General features: G+C 48.8%; 1 protein-coding gene across 1 annotated transcript in view; it reads right to left on the minus strand.

The window, feature by feature from the left end:
• The window catches only part of LOC119510937 (annexin A8-like protein 1), a 261,425-nt gene that overhangs the window by 17,727 nt on the left and 231,694 nt on the right, over nt 1-12,004 (minus strand). The window lies entirely within an intron of this gene.

Below are 12,004 nucleotides of genomic sequence, written 5' to 3' on the forward strand. Positions count from 1 at the left end.
CCTCAGTGCACCCAAGGCCCCACACACCCTCCCCTCTCCCGGGTCTCAGCTACAAGCTGAGGAGGGAGACAACATTTTTCAGACGAGATTCTGGAGTGTCAGAGCAGTTAGCACAGAATGTGGCACCTAAAATACCACCCTACAGGAGTTTTGGCGTTTTATTCATCTTCTACCACCAATGAAGCTCTCCCAGAGGTACCCACCAGCCCAGATACAGGGCTGATTATAATAATTATCTATTATTATTATTATAAGTGATCTTATCATTTACATCTCAGATCAAGCTTGGAAATGTTTTTGATTCACCCTTTTCTTTCCTTGCCGATTGTCTTGACCATGTGTGTTTTCAGTTTCTGTGGAGGAGTAAATGAAAATCTCCCATTATGATTATACATTTGGAATTTCTTACAATTCTGTCAGTTGTTCCTTATGCATGTTGAGGCGACATTGTTTTTGATTCTCAAGGCTGTGTTGTTACATGTATACGGCTCATAATTGCAGAGCGCACCTTTTAAGATTAAGTACTGTTCCATGTTATCCCTACAATGCCATTTGCCTTAAATTCTATTTCATCTGTAATTAATATGGCTTCACCCTCATTATTTTCGTTTGTGTCTGCCTGGTACATTTTTTCCTGTCGTTGATTTTTCTGGTGGGTTTTGTTTTAGTGTATCATGGGTAAGCAGCCAAATATGGATTTTTAGATTTAATCTGCTGATATCTGTGTTTTAATAGCCACATTAATCTCTTTTTTTGTGATTATTGATATATTTGGACTAGCCTCAGCTATTTTATTTTATGACTTGTTTTCCATCATCTTCCTTTGCTTCTCTTCCTTTTTTGTTTCATTTTTCTTGCCTCATCAATATTTGCTACTCATGCTTTTGAGGTTAGATATTATTTTCCTGTTCTTGAAGCTGTTGTCCTTATCATTCCAAGTAACATATTTGAAAAACAAAAAAAAAAAAAAGAAAAAAAAACCCGTAAATCATTCCTTATCTCTATCTGTCCTCCCAGGTATGACAAGGCCCCTATCTGCCTGCAAGCACTTCTTTATCCCATCTCCTCACCTCACTATTTTGGCCTAAAGTTAGTTTTACATTTCACCTTAAATCTAAAATGCTACTTTAAATTCTCAGAGTCAGAAGTTCATTCATTCATATGCTATGGATCCCACACTCACTGTCATTTCCTGCATCCCGTGTTCACTATTGAGCCTATTTCATTCTCGTGGAAGTTCAGCCAGTCCTCCCTTTGCATGTCTCTGATATGCCCAAATTTTGCATACCACAATTTAGTTAAATAGCAACAGTGTCCCATCAACATGCTCAGTCAAATTTCAGTTACCGTGGTATGTTAGCTGTGAGTAACTGCATAGAGGGCCAACTTCCCTGCTAGCTCTTCACTCCACAAATCGTGGTCAGTGACCCCAAGCATGTCATTTCTTTCAAAGAATGTCGGTAATAGCCGAAAGGTGGAAACAGCCCAAGTGTCCACCAACAGATGAAGGCATAAACAAAATCTGGTACATACACACACTGGAGTGTTATTTGGCCATAAAAAAGAATGAGGTGCTGAGTCATGCTGCAACATGGAAGAACCTTGAAAATATTATGCTTAGCGAAATGACAAGGCACGTGAGGAAAAATATTGTAAGACGTCACTTACAAGGGGTGACTAGAAATGAAAAATTTGCAATGATGAAAAGTGGATTATCAGGAGATGGGGGTAGGGGAGGAGGGCAGTGTATGTTTGGTGGATATGGAGGGTTTGCAAATTAAATTAATTTTTTAAAAGTCTGTTGACAATTGATCACTGCACATCTGTTATTCAGTTCATGCACAGACAGCATAACATGTAGTTGTGTTGTCTGTTTGTCTCCGAGCGATAAACCCATGTGACATTTTACAAAATGTCAAGAAAGATAAAAGCACAGCAAAGAAAGATTCTATTTTTTATTTGCTTGCTCTTTCTCTTTACTTTTTCCTGCCTTCCTATGGGTTACTTGAACATTTTTTAGAATTTTTTTTGATTTGTCTATAATACTCATGTTTTGTATATAACAGATCACTATATATATAAATCATTATATATATAATTTATCACAGTGTACTGGTAATGGCATTTTACCAATTCAAGTAAAGTACACAAACCTTGCTTTACCTCCCTGCATGTCTCTTTACCTCCTCCATTTATAATGCAATTATCTTCAATATTTCCTCTACCTACATTGATGACCACATCACATAACGTATTAATTTTTACTTCCACATTCAAACATAATTTAGAAAACTCAAGAGAGAAAGGAAAGTACTTAACTACATCTTACTCTTTCCATTGCTCCTTCTTCCTTCCCATCATTAAAACATTCCTTCTTTCATCATTTCTTTTTTGTGTGGAGAATTTCCTTTTGCCATTCTTTCAGGTAGATCTTGCAGTGACAAAATCTCTTAGATTTCCTTCATCTGAGAATGTCTTGATTTCCCCTTTCATTCTTAAAGAATATTGTTTCCGCTTTCATTCTTAAAGGATACTCTACTTTTCAGCAGCATCTGACATTATCTTCTCCCTCCTTCCGGAAGCTCTCTCACCAAGCTGCACCACTGGGGGTTTTCCTGCCACCCTATGGGCAGCTCCCCCTCTTACTCCTTATCTTCCCAACTATTAAATGATAAGCGCTTGGTCCTCAAAATTCATCTTTTTCCCATTACACTTATCTCCCAGGTGATCTCATTTAGTCTCATGACTTTGATGATCGCCTTCTTGTGGACGTGCCTAAACTGATAGCTACCTCTGCTTTCTCCCCCTCTGGACTTATAACTGACCTCTCAGCACCTCCACTGGGATGACAACTTCATGGCCATCCAGCACTTACCCTTTCCCCTTTATGTCTTAAATATCTGAGCCCCTGATTCTCAGTTCTTCTTTCCATTCATACTCCTGTCACCACTCTTGATGATTTCAATACCCACCTTGAACACTCAACATCTTTTTCCTATCACTTTGGAGCTTAGTATTTTAACATCCTACCACTTTCCCATCTCCCCATCCAAGGAACACTAATTAATTTATTAACAACTGACCCCATCAGTCGTATTTATCTTAACCCATCACATGTATCATTCTATGAACTGGCACTGACACTTGGAACAGTTTTCCTTCCATTTTAGAGACCTCCCTCCCTTGCTACAGCCCCACCAGGTTATCTGTGCTCACTGCACTGATGCTTTCACCACCACATTTGAAAATTAGGCAACCCAATGACAGCACCAGGTCCCCACATGCCTCCCTGTCATCTTCTCCTGAAGCTCCCACATTCCCAGAGTATGGAAGCCCCCAGCCCCCAGCTCTCCTCTTCACTCTGCCCTCTGCCATTAGTCTCAGGATAGGGCAAGTACAAGATGTCATCTCATCCTCCACCGTGGTGACTCTTCCAGCTCACTGCGTCCCAGGCCCTCTGGTGGCCTCTGATTCCTCTCCTTTCAGCCTCACACACATCCACAGCTTCGGTCTGTCTCTCCAATCCTCAAGAATAATCCTGGCTCCAAGGTCATGACCTCTGACCTTATCCCAACCTGCTTGACCACCTGCCTCTCCCAAGTCCTTGCTCACCTGCTTTTCGTCCCTATAACGATCACCCTGGTTTCTCATCCCCAAACCACTTTCAACTCTATCCTCACAAACATGTCAGAATCACTGGCCCTCCAGACACTGTTCCATTCCCGCTGTGAAGCGCCAACCTTGGATAAGCCCAGCCCCCTGCCTCCCCTCTCCCCCCGGCCTGTGCAGCACTGAGGGGGACACCATGCAACTGTGAGCCTTGGTCCTTGCTACCCACCCCTGGGCCCCCAGGGCTGCTGCACAGCCCAGCTCTTCAGCCCTCACTGGCTTCCCAGGAGAGTTCCTTCAGCAGCTGTTCCAGCCTCCCTCTCTTTCCAAGTCCACGAGCCAACCCCCACTTCCTGAATGCAGAGCAGATGAATGTGCTTCAAAATTTACTGAGAATTTCATCTGATAATGACGTGCTCACCTTCCCTCCCCTTCTCCTCGGAATGTCTCCATCTTCCCCCGGCGTCCCTTTATTGAGATGTATCCTTCCTCTTTTCCAGACAAACTTTTCCCCCTGGACTCTGGATCTCTTGCCTTCCCCATTCCTTCTTGACCTCGTTTCATCTTTCTGTCTTATAATGTCTATCTCCCTCCACAAAACTCATGAAATTACTTTCTTAAAATGAAACCTTCCCTCCGGCCTGGAGCTTTTCAGATTCCTGCCCCATCTCCCTCCTTCCTTCCTTCCTGATGACAGAGATGAAGCATGAGCTCTGCAGTGGCTGCCTCAGCCTCCCCCTCTATGCACCCTCGGTCGCAGTGGACCAGCCTCTGCCGGAGAGGGGGGCTCTGGGGAGGTTCTCCACTTACGCCCTTGACCAAAGGCTGTGGCTCCTTCCTATCCTCATTCTCTTTACCACCTCCATGGCATTTTACATCTGCGGCTCCCAGCCTCGGTTTCTCTGATGGGACATGGCCAGGCTCCCCTCCCCACTCCCATCCTCAGAATCTCCAGAATTCTGTCCCCGACTCTTCTATGTTGCCCATTTTCACCTGTGGTTCTCCAGGGTGGAGGTACAGCCCTTTGCAACTTATCATCCAAACCGAGACACTTTTTTTTTAATCTTTTTACCATGAACTTCAACATATATACGTAATAGTGATAACTTTCAAAGTACAATTCAACAAGTCGTTAGAGAGCAAATGTCAAAGAATGTCATGGGTCACAGTTCCACAACTTCAGCCATTTCCATTAGTGTAAAATATAACATACATACAGATAGGTGTCAACCCTCGATGTATAGCTCAACACGCAGTTATATGGGTAATTTCAAAAATTGTTTTGGATTACACTTCCATAGTCTCAGTCCCTTCCCTATTATGCAATACAAGGTATCTACAGAAAGGTGAAGATCTTCAAGGCACAATTCAATGAGCAGCTATAGAGCAAATCCCAAGGGATGCTACAGGCTACAGTTCCACCACGTCATTTACCTCCTACCAGCCCTTCCAACACCCCAGCATCAAAAATATATATATATAATTATATAAAGTTTCAGTATTCATAGGCCTTTGTTCAATCTTCTCTTGTTTGTTGCTACTCCTTCCTCTCACTTAATCTCTTTCTCCATCTTCAGGGGTGTCTAGGCAGTGAGCACCTTAACTTGTTCATATTGAAAGGGGGTGTCGACAGTATAGGGAAGGGGGCTGCATCTGATTGCTGATCATAAAGAGGCTGTTGCCTTTGGGTTTTAGGACTTGTCTGACATAGGAACAGTCTGGTGGATTTAAGTTTCTGAAAGATAAAAATTAGTGAGTGAGGTGAAAAGCGGGGAAGATGGTGGCATAGAAAGAAGTGGAAGACTTAGTCTCCCCCAGAACAATTCATAAATGAGCAAAAAACCAGTAAATAACCTGGAATGGTAGCGGGGAGACAAACGTGACAGTAAACTCAACTTCCACTGACATGAATTGGGAGGAATGCCCGAGAGATCACAGCATAAAATCTGTAAGTAAAACTGCGGACATGCGCTGAGAGCCGAGAACCTAGAGCCGGGAGCCCCTCCCTCACGGAAGCTGCACCATGCACTTTCTCAGCCCAGCTCCAAGTGAGGTTTTAATAATAGCTGCTCAATACAGACAGCGAATCCTCAACAAGGAGACACAGGCTTTTGGTGACAATTGACCTTGGGAGAATCGGGGGAAACATTCTGTCTCTTGCTCTCTCTCTGTGGAGAAAACCTCAGCTGCTCTCACCCCACAAGGCATTGCAGTAAAGACAGCCTCACACATTCTGTATTCTGAAACGAGCTGAGAGCCCCGTGGCACAGCCAAGTGGCCCAGGGCTTCCCAAGAGTGACAGCGCACACTGATGACGTAGCACGGCATCCCCCTCGGCTGAAGGAGGATCATGGCTCGGAGAACCCAGGAGCACCACGCCAGGTCTGGTGGTTTATGGGACACCGAGAGAGAGCTGCCCTTCCTCCCTGGCCACCCGTGCGCACGCCCCACATTCAAGGCGGGCAGCTCCAGCAGCGTGCCCAGGCTGAGCTCTCCAACTGAACACGCAAGAATCATTTCCCCTCACTATGCGAGAACTGACTGGAGGGATATAGGTGGCTCACAGACGCCATCTGCTGGTTACTTAGAGAAAGTGTACGTCACCAAACTGTGTCTCTGAAAAATTAGATTGATATCCCTTTTTTTTTTTGATACAACTTGAAAGAACCCTATCAAGCAAAACAAATGCCAAGAGGCCAAAAACAACAGAAAATCTTAAAGCATATGATAAAACCAGATGATATGGAGAATCCAGCTCCAAACACAAATCAAGAATTTGGAAGAAACGTTATACCTCGCAAATTTAATTAAAGAACTACAATCAAAGAACGAAAACATGGCAAAGGATTTAAAGGACATCAAGAGGACCATGGCCCAGGATATAAGTGCCATAAAAAAGACCCTAGAAGAGCATAAAGAAGACATTGCAAGAGTAAATAAAAAAATAGAAGATCTTATGGAAATAAAAGAAACTGTTGGCCAAATTAAAAAGACTCTGGATATTCACAATACAAGACTAGAGGAAGCCGAACAACATCTCAGTGTCCTAGAAATCCACAGAATAGAAAATGAAAGAACAAAAGAACGAATGGAGAAAAAAATTGAAAAAATCGCAATGGATCTCAGGGATATGATAGATAAAATAAAACGTCCAAACTTAAGACTCATTGGTGTCCCAGAAGGGGAAGAGAAGGCTAAAGGTCTATAAAGAGTATTCAAAGAAATTGTTGGGGAAAACTTCCCCAACCTTCTACACAATATAAATACACAAAACTTAAATGCCCAGCGAACTCCAAACAGAATAAATCCAAATAAAACCACCCCAAGACATATTCTGATCAGACTCTCAAATACTGAAGACAGTGTGTGAATGTATTTCAATAAAACTGAATTTAATTAAAAAAAAATACTGAAAGGAAGGAGCAAGTTCTGAAAGCAGCAAGAGAAAAGCAATCACCACATACAAAGGAAACAATATAAGACTAAGTAGTGACTACTCAGCGGCCACTATGGAGGCGAGAAGGCAGTGGCATGACATATTTAAAATTCTGAGAGAGAAAAATTTGCAGCCAAGAACACTTTATCCAGCAAAACTCTCCTTCAAATTTGAGGGAGAGCTTAAATTTTTCACAGACAAAAATTAGTGAGTGAATCTTTTCTAGAATCTCAGGTAGGGACCTAGGTATGTGGGGACTACTTCTGGTAAGGGCATGGCATACTGTGGCCATCTGGGATGTCTAGCTGGAGCTTGCATGAGAGAAACCCCCAGGTTAGCCTCTCGACTCTGTTTGGGGTCTCTCAGCCACTGGGACCTCAGCTTGTTGCCTTCCTTTTTCCCCTGAACTGGGACACTTTAGAGAAAAAGGGAGGCTGGCAGGACTATGCTGAGGCCACAGGCATCCAGGGGACTGTCCTGGGGAAACTGAGAGTCACTGAAGAGGGCTTTCCAGAAAGTGCTTGCTCCGCTCCTCTGCTCTCCCCCTTTACCTGCCCCAGATAAGAAAGGCTGCCTCAGTGAACCAGAGGAGCTGGCGTGCGTGGGCCACGGTCAAGTGGAGTAGAAAAGGAAAACGGGATTAGAACCAGTGCTTCGCATGCCCCCAACCCCTCTGCTTCTGCTGACCCCACACTTTGCTCTCTTAACACCTTGTTCCCTAACCGGCATCCCTAACCTCAGGCTCCCCTGCACTGCTCAACTGGATTCCACCCTTCTGCTCTCCCTGCACCTACTCCCATTTTTCCCTATACCTGGCACACTTTCTCCCCCCACTCCACCTTTATAAGAGACCCAGCTTTCCTTCCACAGCCCCGTTAAATGACGCCATTTCCTGGAAACTCATCTCAATCACCTTCTCCCCTGCAAGCTGGGACCTGGCAGCCGCTGACGTCCATGCCAGCCCTCCTGGGCCTTGAACGCATCCATGCCCCTGTCTCCAGGTGAGTGTCCCAAGGAGGGGCTCCCAGTGCTCACCTGGGGGTGCAGGTGGGGGCACAGATGCTCCGAGATGGAACGGCCTCACGTTCATCCCTAGCAATGAGCATGTGTGAATGTGCTGGCACTTTACCCCTGGCAACACCTTTGAAGGGGAGCCTCTGGGAAACAGGATAACTCCGACTGGTGCTTCCCACCTCGAGGAATGCAATGTGAGTCTCCTGGGGTGTTCATACACCTTCTGCAAAACAAACAAGCCTGACTCCAGGTTAAATACAGGTACAGTTCTGTTGAGCTGCAGACCTTCTCCAAGCTTTAAAAACCAAGGAAATCTTTAATAAAGATGAGACTCCCAAGGGCAGGAAGGGAGTCTGAAGCTTTTTTTTTTGCAACTTCTTTGGCCTTTTTTTTTTTTTCCAGACTCACAGGGCTGGTGTTTTTCAAAACCTTAGCCTAAGAGGGGTGCTTAAGCGGGTGGGTCCTCCAGCAGCCTGGAGATCACATCGGTGGGTCATCGCCCACTTTACAGACACGCCGCCACCCTCGAGCCTCCAGTGAAGGTGACCTTTGCCCAGCAAAGCTAAGAGGTCCCATCTCCTCCTTCTCTGTGCTCCACCCTCCAGGACATCATCTTAGCTGCCCCTTCCCCTCGCCCCTGACTCCAGCCACGCTAATCAGCTTGCAGCTTCCGGAAGAGGCACCGCGCTGTTTCTTGCCTCTGCAACTTTTCCCACACTACTTGCTCTAACTGAAGACCAATCTCTCTCTCTCTCTCTCTCTCTCTCTCTCTCTCTCTCTTTCTCTCTCTTGCAGGCGATCTAAAGATGGCACATGCAGAAATGTAGATACGAGGAGTGGAGGATTGTATTCATCAAAGATTGGGGTTTAGAAGGTGGAGGGGTGGCCCAGGGGACCTGCCGTCCCTGAGCAGGAGAGGGGCCTTTGGAAGGAGGATGTGAGGCGTGACCAGTGACACGGAGGAAGATGACACTGTAGGTGGCCTGACCTCTCCCTGGAGCGCCTCAGAATTTTCGTGGACAAAATCAGGGGTGTGACCGGCATTTTGCACTTGTGAAACCGTGATTGCACTTTACCACGAGAGGACCATGTTTCTTTTCTGTGAAATGAGATGACCCAGTAACCCCCCAAGGACCCTCCATCTCTCTGTGACCTTGAGTCTGGTGCTCTCTCTCTCTCCCAATCTGGAATCCTCTTTATGCATACTCACTTCCCTCACATGTTTTACTCAAAGGTGAGATCATGGGTGCAGGATCCAAACTCAAGCTTTTAAAGGTCCCCTCTCAGCCCCCTGCAAAATAAGAATCCCCCTGGGCTGAGCCAGCTTGTCTGGGGACAGAGACCCAATGCAGCCGACGCAGGAGACGTGCAGGGGCCAGGCCCTCTCTCAGCTTGTCCACAGTCCTCCTGCAGTGACCTCAGGCCAGCCGTAGCCCACACTCCAGCAGCAACAGCTTCTCCCCCAGGATGGGTTGATGCTGGTGTGAAGGTGATGGGACCCCGTGCGTCCTGGACACAGAGCAGGCCCGGAAGTGACCAGCTCCAGGAAGCCAGGCTGCAGCTGCCCGGGGCTCAGGCTGGATCCTTGGAGAAGACAGAGAGGGGCTCCTTCCCAGGCACGGAGCACCAGGAACCGGGGCTCATGCACCAAACAACAGAATTCACCAGAACAAAATCAACAAGGCCAGCCAGGACCCATGTCCCTCCCCTGCTGGGGCCCAGTGAAGTTCTGACCTCTGAGTCTTTATTTATTTTGAATTCAAAACAAAACAAACATATGAACAATAAAATCCGCCACCTCCCAGAGCAAGGCCTGAGGGGATCCAGGAAGTCTGGGTGGAAATCTGGGGTCTGAGGAGAGGGGAGGGCGGAATCCAGTCTCCAGATCCAATTCAGAAATGGGGCCACATTCGCGCCACGTAGAGCAGCGGGCAGAGCTGGGCAGGCTGGTTCCTGGGCCACGGACATAGCTTCCCCATGGGTGGAAAGCTGAACTGGGAAGGTGTTTGGGGGGCCGGCCACACAGAGCCCCGAGGCGGGGCACAGGCCCGGCTGGATCCCAGCACCACCCCACAGACGTTTATCTTGGTCACGATGGGAGTGGGTGGGTACAGCCCCCGCCACACCGCACCCCACCTGCAGCCTGGAGGTGGCAGAAGGGCCTACGCCCGAGAATTTGCACATGACAAAGAAGAGAAAGTGTTGCCATTAAGTGGGTTTCGCTGGGCCTGGCCAAAGTGGCACGAGGCCACCTTTCACCTTCCCCCTCTCATCGCAGGTGATGGCCTCACCCTCCTCTTGCCCAACCCGGAAACCTCAGCCTTCGGGAACTCCTCCGCCTTCCGAGTCCACCCCACACGTCTGTGTGAACCTGGCCCCCCACTGTCTGCTCCGGGAACCCCTAACAGGGTCGCACACACACCCCCAGCCCCCATGCCCACCTCCCGCTGGGCTCCCCCTCATGCCTCTCCTCTCCACTTGGCAGCCAAAGAAATTTCAAAAATGAAATCCGGCCCACAGCCCCTTCCACGGCTCCTTGGGTTTTAGTCCCTTTCCTCAGTTACCCCAGGACCTTCACAATGGGAGACCCCCTTGTTGGCCTCCTCACCTGACAACACCCCAAACACAGCCTCCGAGCCCCTGGCCATGCTGTGCCCTCTGCACGGAAACCCTCTCTATCCAGCCCCACTGTGTCAAGGCCCTGCCAGCTGGGGCCCTGCGTGAAGGAGCCCCTCCCACTCCAGCTTGCTGTCCCCTCCCCCAAGTCCCCACAGCACACCCCTGCAGCATCTCCGCGTTGGCCACTGACCCTCCCCAGTCTGGCCTGGCCAGCTGCAGGTGCCTGGAGACCCACGTGTCACCCACAGGGCATGGGGCGCCTGCCCTGCAAACCACAGACCTCAGCCTGGGAGTGGGGCCTCTGTCACCTGGTTCCTTGGACCTGCTGGAAATGGCAGTGCTCACTCCTGCTGGGGAAAAAAAAAAACCTAACCCACAGTCGTGTGAGCCCATTTCCACCCCCATAAGTACCAGGTCCTTGGGTGTGGGGGAAGGTAAGCCGGCTGGCGGGTCCTGGTTTCCGAGGTGCAGAAGAGGCCCCCGGACTGGGCCATGAGCAGGGCAGTGGGTGGGCCCTGACCCCACCCTGCCCTGCTGGGTGACCCTGGGAGGACACAGGCCCTCTGGGTCCCCCTCTCAAGGCTGGACTGGGTGGCTCTGTTCCTTCAGCACCCGGAGCTTGGGGATCTTCAACCTAAGAAGTCCCAGGACAAGCCCCGGCCCTCGCCCGCAGCCATGAGAGGCCCTTGGGCAATGGAGGCTGCCTGTCCGAGCCCCTGTCCCGACACCCATGCCATCCCCTGGCTCCCACCACCTGGCCGTGCAAGCTCCCAACTTCCATAGCCCTATAGGCCCCCGGCCATTCCTCGCCAGGTGGGAACAGCCCCACCCCAGGGCCCACAGCCAGGCAGCTTTCCTCCCTGTCCCAAACATCCATCCTCGTTCCTTTCAAGAACTGCATTTTGGCTGGGAGACAACCCTTAACTCAAAGAAATGAGGTGATAATGGTAACGTGCAGGTACTGTGACATATTTGGGAGCATGGCCACCTGTTATCGCCTTCCTGGGGCCAGCCCCTGACAGTGACCAGCAAGGGGGTACTCAGTGCAGCCGGGGCAGCCCTCCTGTAGCGCTCGTCGTGTCCTCCCGCACACGCGCCGTGAGCCTGCGATAGCCAGGCAGCCTCTGTCTGGCTGCCGCAGAATCCAGAGCCTGGCACAGAACCCGGGCTCGATAATAAACTCCTCCTGGAGAGAAACCACCCTGAACTGGCAGCGTGCTGCAGGGAAACACCCGGGCTGCCACCAGCCCTGGCATGCACGCCTAGCCCACGCCGGAGAGGCTGTCCGACCCGGGCACATCCTCGACAGGCTTGCTGCATGTCAAC

This window comes from Choloepus didactylus, chromosome 15 (genome assembly GCF_015220235.1).
Source record: "Choloepus didactylus isolate mChoDid1 chromosome 15, mChoDid1.pri, whole genome shotgun sequence".
Lineage (NCBI taxonomy): Eukaryota > Metazoa > Chordata > Mammalia > Pilosa > Megalonychidae > Choloepus > Choloepus didactylus.